The sequence below is a fragment of the Physeter macrocephalus genome, chromosome 21, assembly GCF_002837175.3.
Source record: "Physeter macrocephalus isolate SW-GA chromosome 21, ASM283717v5, whole genome shotgun sequence".
Lineage (NCBI taxonomy): Eukaryota > Metazoa > Chordata > Mammalia > Artiodactyla > Physeteridae > Physeter > Physeter macrocephalus.
Genome location: NC_041234.1, coordinates 65,600,260 through 65,619,014, shown reverse-complemented (window position 1 = coordinate 65,619,014; position 18,755 = coordinate 65,600,260).

The following is an 18,755-nucleotide window of genomic DNA, read 5'->3' as shown; positions in this document are numbered from 1 at the left end:
TTAGGATTACAGTCCACCCTGTCATTAACCCAGCTTCTTGTCTTTCTTTGTATCTGTTGGAGTCAGAAAATGTTGGAGTTTTTCAATGAAAAATGTGTTGTTTAATAACAACATCAGTTATCTATTTTGGTTTAGCAAAGCAGCCCACATCAAGTGGCTTAAAGCAACAACTCATTTGTGATTTTGAATGATTCTATGGGTTAAAACGGCATTTTTCTGCTTTGTGAGGTATTATCTGAGGTGGTGGTAGAGTTGGGCATTTCAAAATGGCCAGTTACATGGCTGCCAGGTAAGTCTGTCAGCACAGGATCTTGGTTCTCCTCTATGTGGGTCTTTTCCATGTAGTTACTAGGGCTTTCTCACAGCATGGCACACCATCTTCAAGGAGTGTTCCAAGAAGCAGTGGTAGAAGCTGCAGAAATTTTAAGGTATACCTTGGAAGTTAAATAGAGTCAATTCAGAGCAATTTCTGTTGTTCAAAATAGGCTAAAGGACCATCTCAGATTCACGAACAGTGGAAATAGACTCCACTGTTTGCTGTGGAATTATTGGATCATATGGTAATTTTATGTTTAAATTTTGAGGAACCTCCATACTGTTTTTCACAGCAGCTGCACCATTTAGAATCCCACCAGCAGTGCATAATGGTTTGAGTTTCTTTACATCCTCACCAACACTTTTTATTTTATGCTTTCATTTTATTTAATTTACCTTAAAGTGTATGGAGTAGTATCTCATTTTGGTTAGATTTAAATTTTCTAACAATTAATGTTATGTATTGAATGTTTGTGTTTCTCCAAAATTTGTATGTTTAAGTCCTAACCCCAATAAATGTGGTTGTATATAGAGATAGGACCTTTATGGAAGTAATTAAGGTAAAATGAGGTCATAAATGTAGGGCCCTAATCCAATACGGCTGATACCCTTGCAAGAAGAGGAAGAAACATCAAAGTTCTCTCTCCATCATGTGAAGACATAATGAGAAGGTGGTGGTCTACAAGCTAGGAAGAGAGCTCTCACCAAAAAAAAAAAAAAATCTACTGGTAACTTGATCTTAAAATTCCCAACAACCAGAACTGTGAGAAAATAAATTTCTGTTGTTTAAGATATCCAGTCTGTGGTATTTCTTTATGTCAGCCCAAGCTAAGTAATATAATTAGTGATGTTAAATATTTTTTTCAGGTGCTTTTTTGCCATTAGTATATCTTCTCTGTGGAAAGGTCTATTCAAGTCCTTTGCCCACTGTTAATTGTTATTTTTTTTTAATTGTTGTTGAATTGAATGATATCTTTATTCTGGAAATTAATCCTCTGATAAGATATATACTTTGCAAATATTGTCTCCCATTTTGTGGGTTGCCTTTTCACTTTCTTGATAGTATTCTTTAATGTATCAAATTTTTAATTTTGATAATGTCCAATTGTCTATTTTTTCTTTTATTGCCTATGCTTTTGGTGTCATATCCAAGAAACCATTTTCAAATCCAATGTCATAAAGCTTTTCTTCTAAAAGTTTTATAGTTTTAGCTCTTACGTTTAGGTCTTTTGTCCATTTTGAGTTATTTTTTTGTACCTGATGTAAGGTAAGGGTCCAAATTCATTTTGCATATGGATATCCATTATTCCCATAGCGCTTTGTTAAAAATATTTTCATCTCTCCATTAACTGATTTTGGCACCCTTGTTGGAGGTGATTTGGTCATATATGCAAAATTTATTCCTGGGTTTCTATTCTATTTTATTGATTTACATGTCTGTCTTTACATCCATACAACACAATTTTGATTACCATAGGTTGTAGTAACTTTTGAAATCAAGAAATGTGAGTCCTGCAACTTTGTCTTCTCTTTTTTAGTTATTCAGGATCACCTGAGGTTTCATATGAATCTTAGGATGTTTGTTTTTATTTCTGTGAAAAATATTATTGGGATTTTGATAGGGAGTTTATTGAATTAATAAAACACTTTGGATAGTATTGACATCTCAATATTAACTCTTCTTATTTATAAACACACCATTGTGAACACAGGATGTCTTTCCATTTGTTGGTGCCTTTTTAAATTTCTTTTAGCAACATTTTCTTGTTTTCAGTGTCAGGATATTCACGTCCTTGGTTAAGTTTATCCCTAGGACTTTTATTCTTTTTGATGATATTTTAAATGGAATTATTTTCTTAATTTCCTTTTTGGATTGTTCATTGTTAGTGTATACAAACACAAATGATTTTTGCATGTTGATTTTGTATTCGGCAAATTCGATGAATGTGTATTATAGCTCTAACAGTATTTTGTGGAGTATCTAAGGTTTGTTTAAATAAGATCATGTCATATGTGAATAGAGATAATTTTACTTCCTCCTTTGTACTTTAGATGCCTTTAATTTCTTTTACTTGCATACTTTCTCTGGCTAGAGCTTCCAATACTATGTTGAATTGTCTCTTTTGGTATATTGTACTTGGAGTTTGTTGAGCTTCTTGCAAATGTAAACTCATATTCATATCTTTTATCAAATTTGGGAAGTTTTTATCATTATTTCTTCAAATAACCTCTATGCCCCTTCCCTCTCTCTTCTCCTGGGACTCCCACCATGCATGTATTTGTCTGCATGATTATGTTCCATAAGTCCCAAAGGCTCTGTTTATTTATTTTTTGTTCTTTGGGCTCGATAATTTCAAATGGTCTGTCTTCAAATTCACTTATTTTTTTTCTTTTGCCTGCTCAAGTCTGCAGCTGAGCCTCTCTAGTGAATTTATCAGTTCATTTATTATATTTTTTAGCTCCAGAAACTGTTTGGTCCCTTTTATAATTTCTATCTCTTTGCTTATATCATTATTTTCTTCATTTATTAGTATCCTGATTTACTTTAGCTCTTTGTTTGTGTTTTCTTTCAGCTCTTTGAGCAAATTTAAGATAATTCTTTTAAAATCATTGTCTAGTATGTCTAATGTCTGTGCTTTCTCAGGGATGTTTTCTGCCAATTATTTTGTTCCATTTTATTGGCCATGGTTTCCTGTTTCTTTGCATGCCTTTGACTTTTTTTTTTAATTGGACATTTGAAAAAACAATCATCTCTCCCAGCTTTTCCAGACTGCCTTTGGACTGGGGTAGTCCTTTATTGTTTAGCTGGGAATTTTTCTTTTCTTTTCTTTTCCTTTTTTTTTTTTTTTTTTTTTTTTGAGCTTAAGGATTAGCTTGATGTAAAATCTAAGTCTTCTCAGGTCTTTCCTGAACATGCATCTTGCCTGGGTCCATGTGTGGCTTTATCAATTCTCCTGAGGCTTTAATACAGTTGCTTTTAATGTCTTTATTTCTCTGATTCATAACCAGAGAAATGTATTAGATGGTCTCTCCTATATCACTACCTATAATATCTTGCCCTACATGTCTGGAGGTCGGTAGTCTCATAAGCTGAAGCTTTCACAAGCAGTGGCTACCACTTTTCCCCAACTGAGTTCTGACTTAAGCAAGACAAAGAGCAGTCTTTCAGGCTAGCCAATAGAAAAGTTAGAATGTTGCAAATAAGAACTTTTCTGCTCCTTTTGGTTCATGAGTGGAAAGTGAGAACTGATCTACCTCCTCCTCCAGACCAAGATCAAGCTGTGCTGGAGAAGCTGTGAGTCAAGAACAAGTAAAAACACCATGAAATTCCATGTAACTTTTAATGTGGCTTTTTCTTGATGAAGTGTTCATTTGGTTGCTGTAGACTTTGACTGTTTTGCAGCGCTCTCATAAGGTTATTTCAGCCATTTTATGGTTGTTTTTAAATGTTTTCTTGGGGGAAATAAGAACTTGGATCTTCCTAGCATGCCATTTTTGCTATCATTATCTCTTAAAAAGGACCATTTCCCCTAGTATCAGCCATACAATTTCATGGCCATTATATTCTTTATTTCCTCCTTTCTCAAATGCCTGATTCATTTTTTTGGCTATATGTCCTTCTAACAGTATATTACCCAGTTCAGCTCTGGGGAAAGTTGTAACAATCACTTTGCTACACTATATCAGTGTCTATTCATGCTCCACCTACCATAGTGATTTGTTTAACATTTCCATTTATCTGAGGGGCCTGCAAATTATAGCTCATGGACTGATTGCATGTTTTAATTAAAAAAAAATTTAGTTAGAATATAGCCACTCCAATTCATTTATGTATGTCTATGACTGCTTTCAAGCTACTATAGCAGACGAGTATTTATTACAGTGACTATATGGCCTGCAAAGCCATATTTGCTAACTGTGCCTTTAAGAAAAAGTTTGTCACTGATCTAGCTGGTGGATGATCCAACTCCAGAATCTCATCTCAGCATCTGTTTTCTCAGAACAATCTTGGTAGCATCTGTTGCTGGTTGGGTTCCTTGTGAACAGACTTTGAAATTGAGATTAATGTGCAGAAATTTATGAGAGAATATTCTCTGATTTAGTACTTTAGAAGAAAGGGGAAGAAAATAGGAGTAGAAAGAGAGAAAAGCTGTGTTGTGATGGAACTACAACAAAGGTCTTAGGTGATGTCATAGGGAGCTCTGAAACTGGGATGGCCTGTCAGAGTTGTTCAAAGTTGGGGTGAGGAAACTGGTTTTTTTGTACTTCCTCATTGATCATTGGATGCAGACTTCCCTGGAAAGTTATCATGCTGTTGAGGAAGATAGTTTTCAAAGTCAAGAGCAATTTCTGGAAGAAAGCTATCATTTGGCAGCACTGTCAGAACCTGGGAAAAAGTCCTTTAATCCTCAAGATGAGATCTGGTGACGCATCACAGAATCTGCTACAGGCAAATTGTTTCTATTTCAATGTATTTTTTTTTCAGTATTTTTGTTCTGTGTGTGTGTGCGTGTGTGTATATATATGTATATATATATATATATATATATACTTAATAAGTAGACTTTTATAAAACTTGAATTGAAACTGAATTACCCCTTTACTATTTAATAAATAATTCTAGTTTTTTTCGAGAATTTTAATAGCAGAAAACTGCCTTGTAATAGTTCCATTATATTTTGCATGAAACTGTATGATATGCTATATTATTGAACTGTGTTATTAAAAAAATAAAGAAAAAATTAAATGTATGTTTAAAGGCAAGAAATGATAACTCTAAATATGGTATATCTATGATCCTATTTCATATGTTTAGGTTCAATGTCTGATCAAGTTACAAATTTATATCATTAATAAAAAAGGAAGATATTTTTCTGATATCTTTCCACATTATAAAGAATAAAAGCATTATTTAAGTGGTTCTCTTAGAATTATATGTTTCAGCCTAAGCTTCTGAAAAAGAAAGGATATATAATTTGAATCAACATGAAGTTTATTGCTGTTTGTTTTAGCAATTCATAATCTTATTTCCCTAATGCAAATCATACCTGAATTCCATTTGAATGAAAAAATGAATATTTTCTTCCATATGTTCTAATTTATTCCACCTTTCTGGAGATTTCTTATATGCTAAACACTTAGGATTGACTTTGCCAAAGTCCTTAGCATGGTAGCATTCCAGTTGTCATTGCCTTTGTGTATGATTTCTTTAGTCTTTCAGCCTATTTTTTAGAAAGAAGTTTTAGACAGCACTTAAATGTATGTTTTATCTTTACCTCAAGAATACCTTCAGCAGCTTGGCAGATTTAAAAGTACTCTATCAAGTTCTCCAGTTGTTCTCTGTATCTGTAGTTCAAAGCATCTGTAGCTAAATTGTAACTTTTCAATTCATGATGATACTTCAGGCACTTAAAGAAATAGAGGCAATATTATCCACTCTAATCTTCCATACAGATTTTTCTGTGGCTGTTTAAATCCATCATAAGATAAACATTTAGTGATTTCCTGCTGAGCAATTTGGACGGAAAATAAAGTAGAGAATTTGTTAGTACATTAAAATGCACAGACAGGCAGCTATGTAATGAGATAATAGCTACATGAAAACAACTAAAGAATGTTTGTCAAAAACATTTTATACCTCCATGACTTCTATTTTTTTTAAACTTAATTAAAGCTACACATTTTTGTAGTTAAGAATTTTTTTTCCTTTTTCACTTAAAACCAAAGCTTGCATATGGACTTTTCTGACTTTATATGGGTCAAGTACTTTGGTGATATAAGATGACAAATTTATTGAGCAACATAAGTTAGAGGTTATAATTGCTGTGATGTTCTATCATACTGTTTAATAATAATAAATACTAGCCTAGAATTGCTACATTTATTCTGTACTACTTCTAAGAGGTCATTTACTATCACCACCTGATTATATATATTCTCCAAAGAATTACCACCACAGGAATTACCTACTTTAAGATATTTTACAAAAAAACAATGACAATACAATAACTCTGAAAGATCAGCCACGCAGTCTGCAGGTAATTACAAAATATATATCCCTGGTGATTATATTTCTCTTCTCTGTTGTGAACCACTATTTTTGGAATGATATCAACACAAAATTAAATATTGACCTACAGAAGTTCCTCTTGTCTCTTCCTTTCAATAAATTCTTATTTATATCTAACAAACACAGAGAAGAGTTCAGAAGCTATTAGACAAGCCTGGATAAAAAAAGACATGATAATGAAAGGAGAAAAAAAAGTATCACTGCTATAGAGTGCTATGTTTGAATTAATGTGTATAAACATGTAAAACAATTTATGCAAAAATTAAATTATGTTATATAACTGGAAAATCAGGAAAGGAGGGAACAATATTTCCTTTGCGTTCTTTGTGTGTTGGGAATTTCCCTAGAAAATATTAATATTCTTTCTAATTAGAGAAATGTGAGGTAAAATTCCTACTGACCATGTTCAATATTTGGTTAGTGATCATTGTTTGGGCCACAATATACCAGGAATCAAAGATAATTTTGTACTAATTAAAAAGAGCAAATGAAAGGCTTGATTGCTAAATATAGCTCTCAAAGCAAAATAGAGCAGTTGAACCAATAGTAATTAGACTACCATTTCTCTGACAGTTTCTCAGAGAAAAATAAATGAGCTGATTTATTCATTACTTACACATATTTATTATTTCCAATTATATTCTAGATTCTGTGAGTATATCTATGAACATAACAAAGTCCTTATCTTCATAAAGTGAAATTATAGTGAGGGGGAAGATACTAAACATATAATATAATGACAAGAAGTGATTAAGACCATGAAGACAGATAAATCAGTAAAATTATAAAATTGTACAGATCCTTGAAGGCAATGATATACTTTACAGGCCATTATAAGAATTTTGGATTTTCATCTAAATCTTGTGGGGATCCCTTGGCTGAGCTTGAGCCAAGAAGTAAATTTCTTTTATTTATGTTTTTAAAACAGATATTCAGATTCTGCCAAGATGGAGTAGCTCAATTCATCCCTGGTGTTCCATATTTCATTGAAACCTCTAGAAACTACACTATAATCAAGCATAGGAAGACTGAAATGTGGAAAGAAGATGGACAGCCTAGGTACCTCAGGACTTGAGGAATGACATGGTGTTGAATTCCAAAGCTTTTCTTATTGCTAACAATATATCCAACAGGTCACTGAACAAGCCTCCAACCCAGAACTACCAGCAGGTTCAGACAAGAAAAGCTCTAAGAAAAGCCTGGCCCTCCATCCATTGGACATGCAACCGGGTGGAATAACAACAGAAAACCTGTTTTTGGAAATACATGTCCTACCCTTCTCTATGCAAACATCAAAGAAAAAACTGCAACAAAGCCCCAGTATTTCAACAGGTCCAAACAAGGAGTCGCTATATTAATATCACAAAATTAGTCCTCAGATCAAAGACAATTTCTAGAAATAAAGAAGTGTATTACATAAAGATAAAGTGGTCAGTGCAGCAGAAAGACAAAAACTTTAAATATGTAGACACCAAAAATAAGAGTCTGAAAATACATGAAAAAACAGATAGAGCACAAAAGCAAAAATAGATAAATTGGACTACATCAAAATTGTAAACTTCTCTGCGTCAAAAGACACACTCTACAGAGTTAAAAGGCAAATATATAAAATGGTTGAAAATGTTTGCAAATAATATATATCTGCTACAAGGTTAATATCTGGAATATATAAGGAATTCCTACAATTTAACAACAGCAACAAAAAAAATCCCAATTTTTAAAATTAGCTAAAGACTTGAATAAATATCTCTCCAAAGACAATATACAAATGGTTAATAAGCCCATGAAAGGATGGTCAACATCACGAATAGTTTAAAAAATGCAAATCAAAACTACAATGAGAAAAAAAAACTACAATGAGAAACCATCACACACACATTAGGATGACTAATATAAAAAATCAGAAAATAACAAGTGTTGGTAAGGATGTAGAAAAACCAGAATCCTTGTGCACTGTTAGTATGAATGTAAAATGGTGCAGCTGCTAAAAACAGACTGGCAGTTCCTCAAAAATTAAAAATAGAATTTCTATATGATCCAGCAATTCCACTTCTGCTTATAAACCCAACATATTTGAAAGCAGGGATTCAAACTGATATTTGTATACTCATGTTCATACAGCATTATTCACAATAGCCAAATTGTAGAAGCAACCTAAGGGTCCATTGACAATGAGTGGATAAAGAAAATGTGGTATATGCATACAATGGGATATTACTCATTCTTAAAAAATAAATTCTGATACCTTCTACAACATAGATGGAACCTGAAAACATTATGCAAAGTAAAATATCAGTTACAAAAGGAAAAATACTGTATGATTACACTTATATGAGGTACTTAATGTAGCCACATTTTTAGAAACAAAAAATACAATGGTAGTTAGCAGGGTTTAGGCAGGTGGGAGATTGGAAAGTTATTGTTTAAATTGTACAGAGTTTCCATTTGGAAGGATAAAAAAAACTTCTGGAGATGAATGGTGGTGGTGGTTGCAAACAATGTAACTGTACTTAATGACACTAATCTGTACACTTAAAGATGGCTAAAGTAATGAATTTTATGTTAAGTATATTCTACTACAATAAAAATAAATTTAAAAAAATCTAGGAGAAAGTATTTTGGGATCTAGAGCTAAAAAAAGATTTTTTTTAGACTTCATACCAAAAAGCATGATCCATAAAAAGGAAAAGTTGAAAAATTGGACCTTATCAAAATAAAAAAAAACTTGAATTGTGAAAAGCCCTGAAAGAGGATAAAAACAAGCCATATGGCAAAGTATTTGCACTCCTGGACATTTATCCCAGAAAAAATAAAGACTTATATAACACAAAAAACCAGTACATAATGTTTATAAAAGCTTTATTTATGTTAGACATTACCAGGAAACAATCCATAAGTGCTTCAACGGGTGAATGGTTAAACAAATTGTGGTACATCTATGCTATGGAATACTACTCAGAAAGAAAAAGGAACAAACTATCAATACATACAACAACTAGGATAAATATCCAAGAATTTTGCTAAGTGAAAAGAGCCAATACCAAAATTTACATACTGTGGGATTTCATCTTTTAAACAGTCTCTTAGTGGCAAAATTATGGAAATGTAGAGCAGATTATAGGCTGCCAGGGATTGAAGGGGTAAGAGAAAATTTAGTGTAGATGAAAAAATGGCGACAGGAGGCATCCTTGTGGTTGTTCAGCTGTACTGTTTCATGACTACATCAATGTCAATATCTTGGTTATGATATTGTATTATAGTTATGCAAGATGTTAACACTGAGAGAACATAGGTAAAGGGTCCATGGAATCTCTTTGTATAATTTCTTAGAAATGCATGTGGATTTATAGTTATATAATAATAAATAATTTAATAAAAATGTACTCTGACCAATATGTGCATATAGACTGTGGAAGACAGGACTAGAAGCAAACATATCCATTAGGAGTCAATTGTAAGAGTGGTTTGCCCTATAGTCATATCTACAGAAGTTTGAGAAGAGGTTATACTTTGTATATATTCTGAAAGCAGGACTAACAAAATTTGTGGATAGATTATTTTGAAGTGTAAGGAAAAGAGAAGAATCAAGATGACTCCCTTGGAAACTTGATGCCATTTATCAGTCTGTGGAAGCCTAGAAAGAAGCAAGTTTCAGAGATGGTGGTAATCTGGAATTTAATCTTTCATGTATTATGGTAGAGATGCCTGTTAGAAATCCTAGTGAGATAACAAGTAAGGAGTTAGATATGTGAGTCTGTAGTTCAGAATGGAGATGTGAACTGGAGATAGCAGTTTTGGAGTCTTCAGCATATAATTGATATTTACAGCCATGAGACTAGATACAGCCACTTAAGGATTTAGCAGGAATAAGCCCTGGAGACTTCCTACAATTAGACTTTGGGAAGATAATTTTTAAAAAAGAACAATAAGTAAAGTCAGCAGGAAAAAACAGTTTGTGTTATCACGACAGTGAGATAGAATAATAGAATGGTAAACATGATGATGAAAAAGGGTTTTCAAAAGACATGGAGTGATAAACTTAAGTCCTGTGATTCTGTGCCACGTTGTAAGATGAAGGGTAAGACTTGGTCAATACATCTGGCAACATTAGAGATCCCTGTCAAGAGAAGTACTAACAAGTTCAATTTCAGAAGAGTGAACAAACAAAAGTCTAATTGAAATGGTCCGAGGAAAAAAATGTTATATGAAGGTGACAGTAAGTTGAGCAATTTATCTGCATATATATTTTTACTCTAAAGAGGAACAGAGAATTGGAATGGTAGAGAGTGGCAGATTTATGGCTGTGCGAGGATTTTATATTTTAGATGAATATATTACAGCAAGTTTGCATTTGGAAATGAGCCAACGTAGTGGAGAAGTTAATGATGCAAGAGAGAGAGAAATCATTACACAAGCAGAGTCCTTGAGTAGAAGAGAAAAGATGGGATCTATTTCTCAGGTGTAATGGGGGGTAATAAAATAGAAGCAAGACTAATTTTTCCCTTATAGCAAGAGGGAGAAAAGAGTATTTTCATAGTTGTTTATAAGTTGGTAGTTTCATGGTAGAAAATAAGAAGTTTTCTTCTGATAATTTTCTTTCCTCAGTGAAAAAACCAGTAACTTCATCAGCTGAAACAGGATAAGGAAAGGAATTGGAAGTTCCAAGATAGAGGAGAACATATGAAATTGTTTCAGATATTGACATCGTAAATTGACCAGGCAGGATTAACAAACTTACCAGGAAGTTCTAAAGCTCACTTACCATTTGTAGACAAATATTTAAAGTAAGACAAGTTAGCAAATGTGTTTGTATTTCTTAACCATATTCACCTGCTTGGGTACAGATGTGAGTAGGTGGTATATTGGATCATGAAGGTTGTTGTTTTTTCAGGAATGTTTTTAGAGATAAAGGGGCCAAAGGTTTGAAAGGAACAAGAGAGTTACTGGACTGATGAGCTGTGGAAGTAGGCTAGATAAAGAGAGATGTAAAAATATGACTGGAATGAGGGATAGTGAAGATCTGGTAAGGTCAAATGATTAGAGGTTGGAGAATTAGGGTTGGAGAATTATAGAAGTGCAAGAATAGAGAGGAATTGAACTGAAAAATATAGCAGTTATATGTCCAAGAGTGGGAGGTTTGAACTTGAAATTTTGGAGGTGGTAATTATTGGTAAAGAAAAGGTTATGACCATACATACATGAGGCTGAAATGGATGGAGGAAAAAGTAATTGCAGGGGAGGAAGTAAAGAATTTACAATTCATAATGTTGGATTGATCATTTTTATGAATGTTAAAATCACTAAGAATTATGACATGAGGAGTGGTGCTGACAAAGAAGATGGTGAGCTAGATGTTAAAAGACACAGTGAGTGAAGGAGAGTATATGCGAGAATGGTGGACAATTATAACAAGGAGGAATACCAGCGGTCATGTGATAGGATGTATTTCATGGAGGAGGGGTTTAAGCTAATAGAGATAAGCTCCAAATTCTTATTTAATATTTTTTTGAAGCTGAACCAGTGAAAAGCTGACCCCATAAAAGTAGAACTGTAAATGTTTGAAGCTCTAACATTAGCCCTGGCCTTTTTAGATAGTATTAAATGAATTCTATTTTGGTCACACTGAGAATCATGATTACATCTTTAGCATTCCTCAGGACAAGACATATGAAGACTCTTGCAGATAAAGCTAAGCATGATTCAAATTCTATATCCGTTGCAAGCTATAACCTTTCTGAGAGAAAAAAAATGTGTGTTTATATGATAGGGAGAAAATATATATGGGAATCAGTATATATATATATATATATATATATATTCTTCATTCAAAACATCTCAGCACAACTCACCTTAACTGTCCTTCAATTTAAATCATCTTCTTGTCTTCTCAAATTCTAGCTAATATTTATTGAACATTTACTGTGTAATTTACTGTTCCAATTTTTCTATGTGCATTAATTTATTACCAACAACCCATGAAGTTGGAACTATTAATTATTATCTTTTAGAGATGACAAAACTTAAGCATTGAAAGAATTCTTATCATCATTACACAGTATATAAGGACTAAACTCAAAACTTCACCTCAAGCTGTATCTATATATATATATATATATATATATTCTTCATTCAAAACATCTCAGCACAACTCACCTTAACTGTCCTTCAATTTAAATCATCTTCTTGTCTTCTCAAATTCTAGCTAATATTTATTGAACATTTACTGTGTAATTTACTGTTCCAATTTTTCTATGTGCATTAATTTATTTATTACCAACAACCCATGAAGTTGGAACTATTATTATCTTTCTTTTAGAGATGACAAAACTTAAGCATTGAAAGAATTCTTATCATCATTACACAGTATATAAGGACTAAACTCAAAACTTCACCTCAAGCTGTATCACTTCAGAACTCATAGTGTTCATTGCTATCATTGCTATCCTATGCTATCTCAAGTAAGAGAGAGTTCATCAGACTTCTTAATAAAAAAATAAAAGTCTGTTAAATATAGTAATCTAGTGTAAGATAGTAAAGTTTTGTTTATTTTTCCTACCATTGGACATGTGACTTTAAAACGGAATGTTACAGAAAAAACAGAAACATTATCTCAAGAAAAAAGCTACATGTGTAAAATAATAGAACATAGATATGTTGGTCTTTGCTTCCAGTTACTGACACAAAACTTCCAAATACCTTGTAATTTCCTAAATGATAAAAACACTAGGAGTATCTTTTGTTCTAATAGTTGGTCTTTGACTCTGGTTCCTGACACAGTTCCTAAATTCCTTGGAATTTCCTGAGTAACAGGACTGTTTTTTTTCTAACAAGGTGACTTGATAGTCTGCTGGATAGCTTCAGGATGAGGGATGGTCTCCAGAAGGACTAAGCTATGATTAGAAGTTTCGAACTTTCAGGCCCACCTCCCATTCTCCTGGAAAGGGAAAAGAGCTGGAGATTGAGATAATTATTGATCATGCTTACATGAGGAAGCCTACATAAAATTCCCCAAAGAATGGAGTTTGGAGAGCTTCTTGGTTGGTGTGCACATCTATGGGCTGGGAGGGTGGCACACCCCAACTGTAAAGGGACAGAAGATTCTGCACTTGGGATACTTCCACACCTTGCCATATGTATCTCTCCATCTGGCTGTTCACGTATATCATTTATCATATCATTTGTTATATAATAAACTGGTAAAAAACAAATGTTTTCCTGAGTTCTTTGAACCATTCTAGCAAATGATTGAATCTGAGAGGGGGGCTATCGAAGTCTCTAATTCATACCTGATCAGTCAAAAGTACACGTGATAACCTGGATGTGTTATTGGTATATGAGATTGGAGGAACACTGAGCACTTAACCTGTGGGGTCTGTGATAATTTGGTAGTGTCAGAATTGAATTGTAGGACACCCAGCTGGTGAAATTCCACATAGTGGAATTGTTAGTGAATTTGGGATAGGAAAGTGAGTTATTTTTCATATTATGCTTTTCTATATTGTTGGTAATTTTAACATTTATATGCATTCCTTCTATAATGAAAGAATATATTTCATTAGATATATGATATACAGATAGATATTTATACAAATTCAGTGAAATAATGTGCAGATGTTAAAACAAATGAGGTAGACATTTATACTAAGTCATATATATCTTAAACACATATAGTTGAATGAAAGAACATTGCAAAAGAAAATATATAATATGATATCACTTGTGTAAAAAGCATATATATACATCAATATTATATATATATTGAAATATATGCATATATTTGTATCTAGTTATCTTTCTATTTATTTGTTTGTGCACTGAAAATATATGGAAGCATACAAATCAAACTTTATTATTGGTTACTTCTGGGGAAGGTTGCTGGAGGGGAAATGAAGGTCTTTTACTTATTAAGTTAAATGTCTCTCTTCCTTCTAAATTTTCTTTCTATAAAAAGCCTGTATTGAATGTATTGATTAAAACATTTAGAACTATTTAACCTAGTTCAATGCGTTATGAAACATTTGCATTAGGGCATTACATGTATGAGTATGAAGGATGCAATACTGAAAGAAATATGTCATTATGTCCGTTTTTTTCTGCTGTTTTCAAAAAATTAAGGTACGTTGTAAAGATATTTTATGTTCTGTACCTTCTCCTTTTTATCTCTCTTTTCTAGTTCCATGCTAGAACAGCAACATTTTTTCCTTTTTAGTATGATAGATAGATAGGTATATAGTAGTCTATTTGTGATCACTTCCTCAGTCAAAATGCTCTTACTGTCAAAGGAACAGTAATTTGGAGACATCACGAATGTACCTAGTAGAAGGCTAGAAACACTGTATAGTGGATTGTCCAGAAGAGAGATACTAAGGGAAAAAAAATCATAGTTCCATTTTTCCTTTCCCTATCTTAATTATATTTGTCTAAAATACTAAATTTCTTTCAGTTTTTGGTCACCAATGTCATCCCCTAGTCATTAAGAAGATGGAAGACTGTAATAGCAAACAGAAAGCTTTGATTTCAGTTGTGGATTCACCATTTACTTTGTTAAGTCATATATTTGATAAGGCATTAATCTCCAAAATATATAAGAAACTCCTACAACTCAATAATAAAAAAAAAAACTAAATGTCCAGTTAAAAATGGGCAGACGACTCAAATAGACATCTCTCCAAATAAGACAAATAAATGGCCAACAGGTATATGAAAATATTCTCAATCTCAAATTATTTTGGAAAATGCAAATCAAAACCACAATGAGATATTACCTCACACCTGTTAGGATGTCTATCAATTAAAAAAAAAAAGGCAAGTGTTGTTAAGGATGTGGTGAAATTGAAAACCTTGTACACTGTTAATGGAAATGCAAAATGGTGCAGTCACAATGGTAAACAGTATAGAGGTTCCTCAAAAAATTAAAAATAGAACTACCATATAATCTAGCAATTCTACTTCTTGGTATTTATACAAAATATTTGAAATCAGAATCCTAAAGAGTTATTATTACTCCCATGTTAATTGCAGCACTATTTGCAATAGCCAAGATGTGGAAACAATCTAAATGTCCCTTGACAGATGAATGGATAAAAAATTCTGATCTGTACATACAATGAAATACTATTCAGTCTAAAAAAGAAGGAAATCCTGCAATATGCAACAACATGGATGAAATTTGAGGACATCATGCTAAATGAAATGTCAGTCACAGAAGAACAAATACTGCATGATTCCACTTATATGGCATAACTAAAATAGTCAAACTCAGAGAAGAAGAGAGTATATTGGTGGTTTCCAGGCACTGGGTAGAGGGGAAAATTAGTTGCTAATCAATGGCTATAAAGTTTCAATTATGTTATACAAGGTAAATAAGTTCTAGAGACCTGCTATATAATATTGTGCCTATAGATAACAAAATTCTACTTAAAAATCTCTGTAGAAGATAAAGCTCATGTTAGTGTTCTTACCACAATAAAATAAAAATAAAATAAAACAATATGCTAATGTACTTATAGACTGTTATAAATGTTATCAATAATATATTTTCTATAATGCAGGAGAGGCATGTTCCCAATTTCCTGAAATAGAAAATATATTGGAATTCAAAAATAGTCTGATTTCCAACTATATCATCAACATAATTCTTCCACGCTAGTGAGGTCATAGGATTTAGAGTTGTGTCTGCTGAAAATAAATATCAAGTATGTACATTTACATTATCACATTAAGGTGGATAATCATGTCAGTATTGCCAGAATTGTATGTTTTTAATGGTGAATGAGGTACAGTAAAATGTAATATAGGTGTATGTGTGGTAGGAAACAAAGAAGGCATTCAAATTGTTCTTAGACTATGGTCAGATAAAATACAAGATTACCTGTTAAAGTTACATTTCAGATAAAAAAATGAAGTTCACATTTAACAGGGCATCTTGTGTCCTTATTTGTTAAATCTGGCAACGCAATGTTAGATCAGTCTTTTTAGTCATATTTATATCTATTAAGACAATTTAATCCTTGCTCTGCTCTTCCCAGAAATAAGTGGTGCATCGCTTTGAAATTATGCCCATTCTCCATCCCCAAACAGATCAATGCACACTCATTTATTCAAGGCAACCAGAATAAAGCAAAATAAATGGAGTATAAATTTGGAAGGAACAACCTACAAATTTACCACTAAGCTTTAAACTTAAATATATATATATATATATTTTATTTTAATCACCTATGGGACTAATTTACATTTTGCTCTGTTTTGTGCAGTCAGTCTACAGTGGTATTTTTTTTTTTATGTCTCTGGGAGGGATTTTAATTTGATATGGAATCTTAGGAGGCTCTTGACAGAGGTGAACCATGTTGCCAAGTACTTGATTGTCGAATGACATGCATAATGAATGTAAAGGAAGAACCAGATGATTTAGGTTGTCCTACTAGGATCAAGGATGTAGGCAATGCCTGATAATTGCTGCTGATCATTTTTCTGGCACTTTCAGGCACAAACTGTAGTGGATATTAGTATAACAATAAATTTGTGTAATTTGTGAAATTGCTGTTTCTAATGAATGAGGAATTTCCCACTTTATAAGGCTGTGTCCCCAAACTAGAAGTCTGAACTTGCTTTCCCAGCCTGTCTTGCAAACCACGCCAGAGTCACACAACCTAAACTCTCCAATCAAATAAACCTGTAAGACACTTGATTTGGAAGTTAGTGACATGAGGAGGCAGACTTTCATTCTGGCAAGGGTGGTAGCAGAGGTATTCAGTTTACAGAGAAGTAAGTGGAAAAGTTCTAGTGCTCACCACTAGCAGTACAAGCTGTAGTTTCTGACTCAGAAGTGGCAGTATTGCAGTCCTCCAAAGGAGCAGTCCTGTAAAGTAAGTTGGGTTTTCCCTAACCTTTCAACTTCCAACCCTTCTTTTTCAGTCCTCTCACAGACTCAGTGAGCTACTTAATGTTTTTAAATGTATTCTTTTGATGCTTAACTAGTTAGAGAGTTGTGTTATTTTTTGTAACTAAGTACCCTGATTTATTTGGATAATATCATATGATAGTAAAATAATATCTGCCAGTGTTAAGCATCTACAATGTCCAAGGAATTCTGAATGAAGATTTCAAAGTGCCAAACTCACACCTACTTTCTATTCTAGAATAGTCAACGAGTAAGCAATTTAATGTAAGTTTCTTAGTTTCTCTGGCTTCAGTTTCCACATCCACAATACTTATATTAGAAGGTAATTTGGAGCATCAAATTAACATCAACCACAGACTGAGTAGTATCAGGTACAGAGTATTGAAATGCATAATAGTTACACGATCAAGTTGAATGGAAATAGAGTATAAACAGAGATGGCTATCTCTGATAGATACAGAGACAGTAGCAAATATGGTTAATTTGCCTCAAGTTTCTAAAAGGCATGTTTTAGAGAAGATAGAGATCATATAGTTCAGAAATACCACAGAATGACAAAGGCAAACATTTTATCAACTATTTCTAATCAGAAGGAATTTTGCAAGCCTAACTATCTATGAAGGACCAGTGAAATGATAGCTTATACTCAGAAACCTCATCTTGGCATATAGCACTTACTTTTTAAAATGACTATGTTTTAGAGCAGTTTTAGGTTCACAACAAAATTGAGAGAAATGTATAGAGATTTCCTATATGAAACCTGCCCCCATTCATGCATAACATCCCCTATTATCAACATCACTAAACAGAATAATACATTTGTTACCAAGGATGAACCTACACTTTCCATCATAATCACTCAAAGTCCATAGTTTACCTTAGGGTTTACTCTTGGTATTGTATATTCTATGCTTTTGGACAAATGTATATTGACATATACCAATTGTTATAATATCATACAGAGTATTTTCACTGCACTAGAAACGTTCTGTTCTCTCCTACTCGTTCATCTTCCCAATCCCACCCTTGTAAAAACAGGATCATTTTTTTATTCTCTCCATGGTTTTACCTTTTGGAGAATGTCATACAGATAAAATCATACATTAATAGCCTTTTCAGATTGGCTTCTTTCACTTTTTCACTAGTAATATCCATTTAAGTTTTCTCTATGTTTTTTCATGGCTTGATAGCTCATTTCCTTTTTTTTAAATTTTTTTTCTAACATCTTTATTGGAGTATAACTCTTTTACAATGGTGTGTTAGTTTCTGCTTTACAACAAAGTTAATCAGTTATACATATACATATGTTCCCATATCTCTTCCCTCTTGTGTCTCCCTCCCTCGCACCCTCCTTATGCCACCCCTCTAGGTGGTCACAAAGCACCGAGCTGATCTGCCTGTGCAATGTGGCTGCTTCCCACTAGCTATCTATTTTACATTTGCTAGTGTATATATGTCCATGCCACT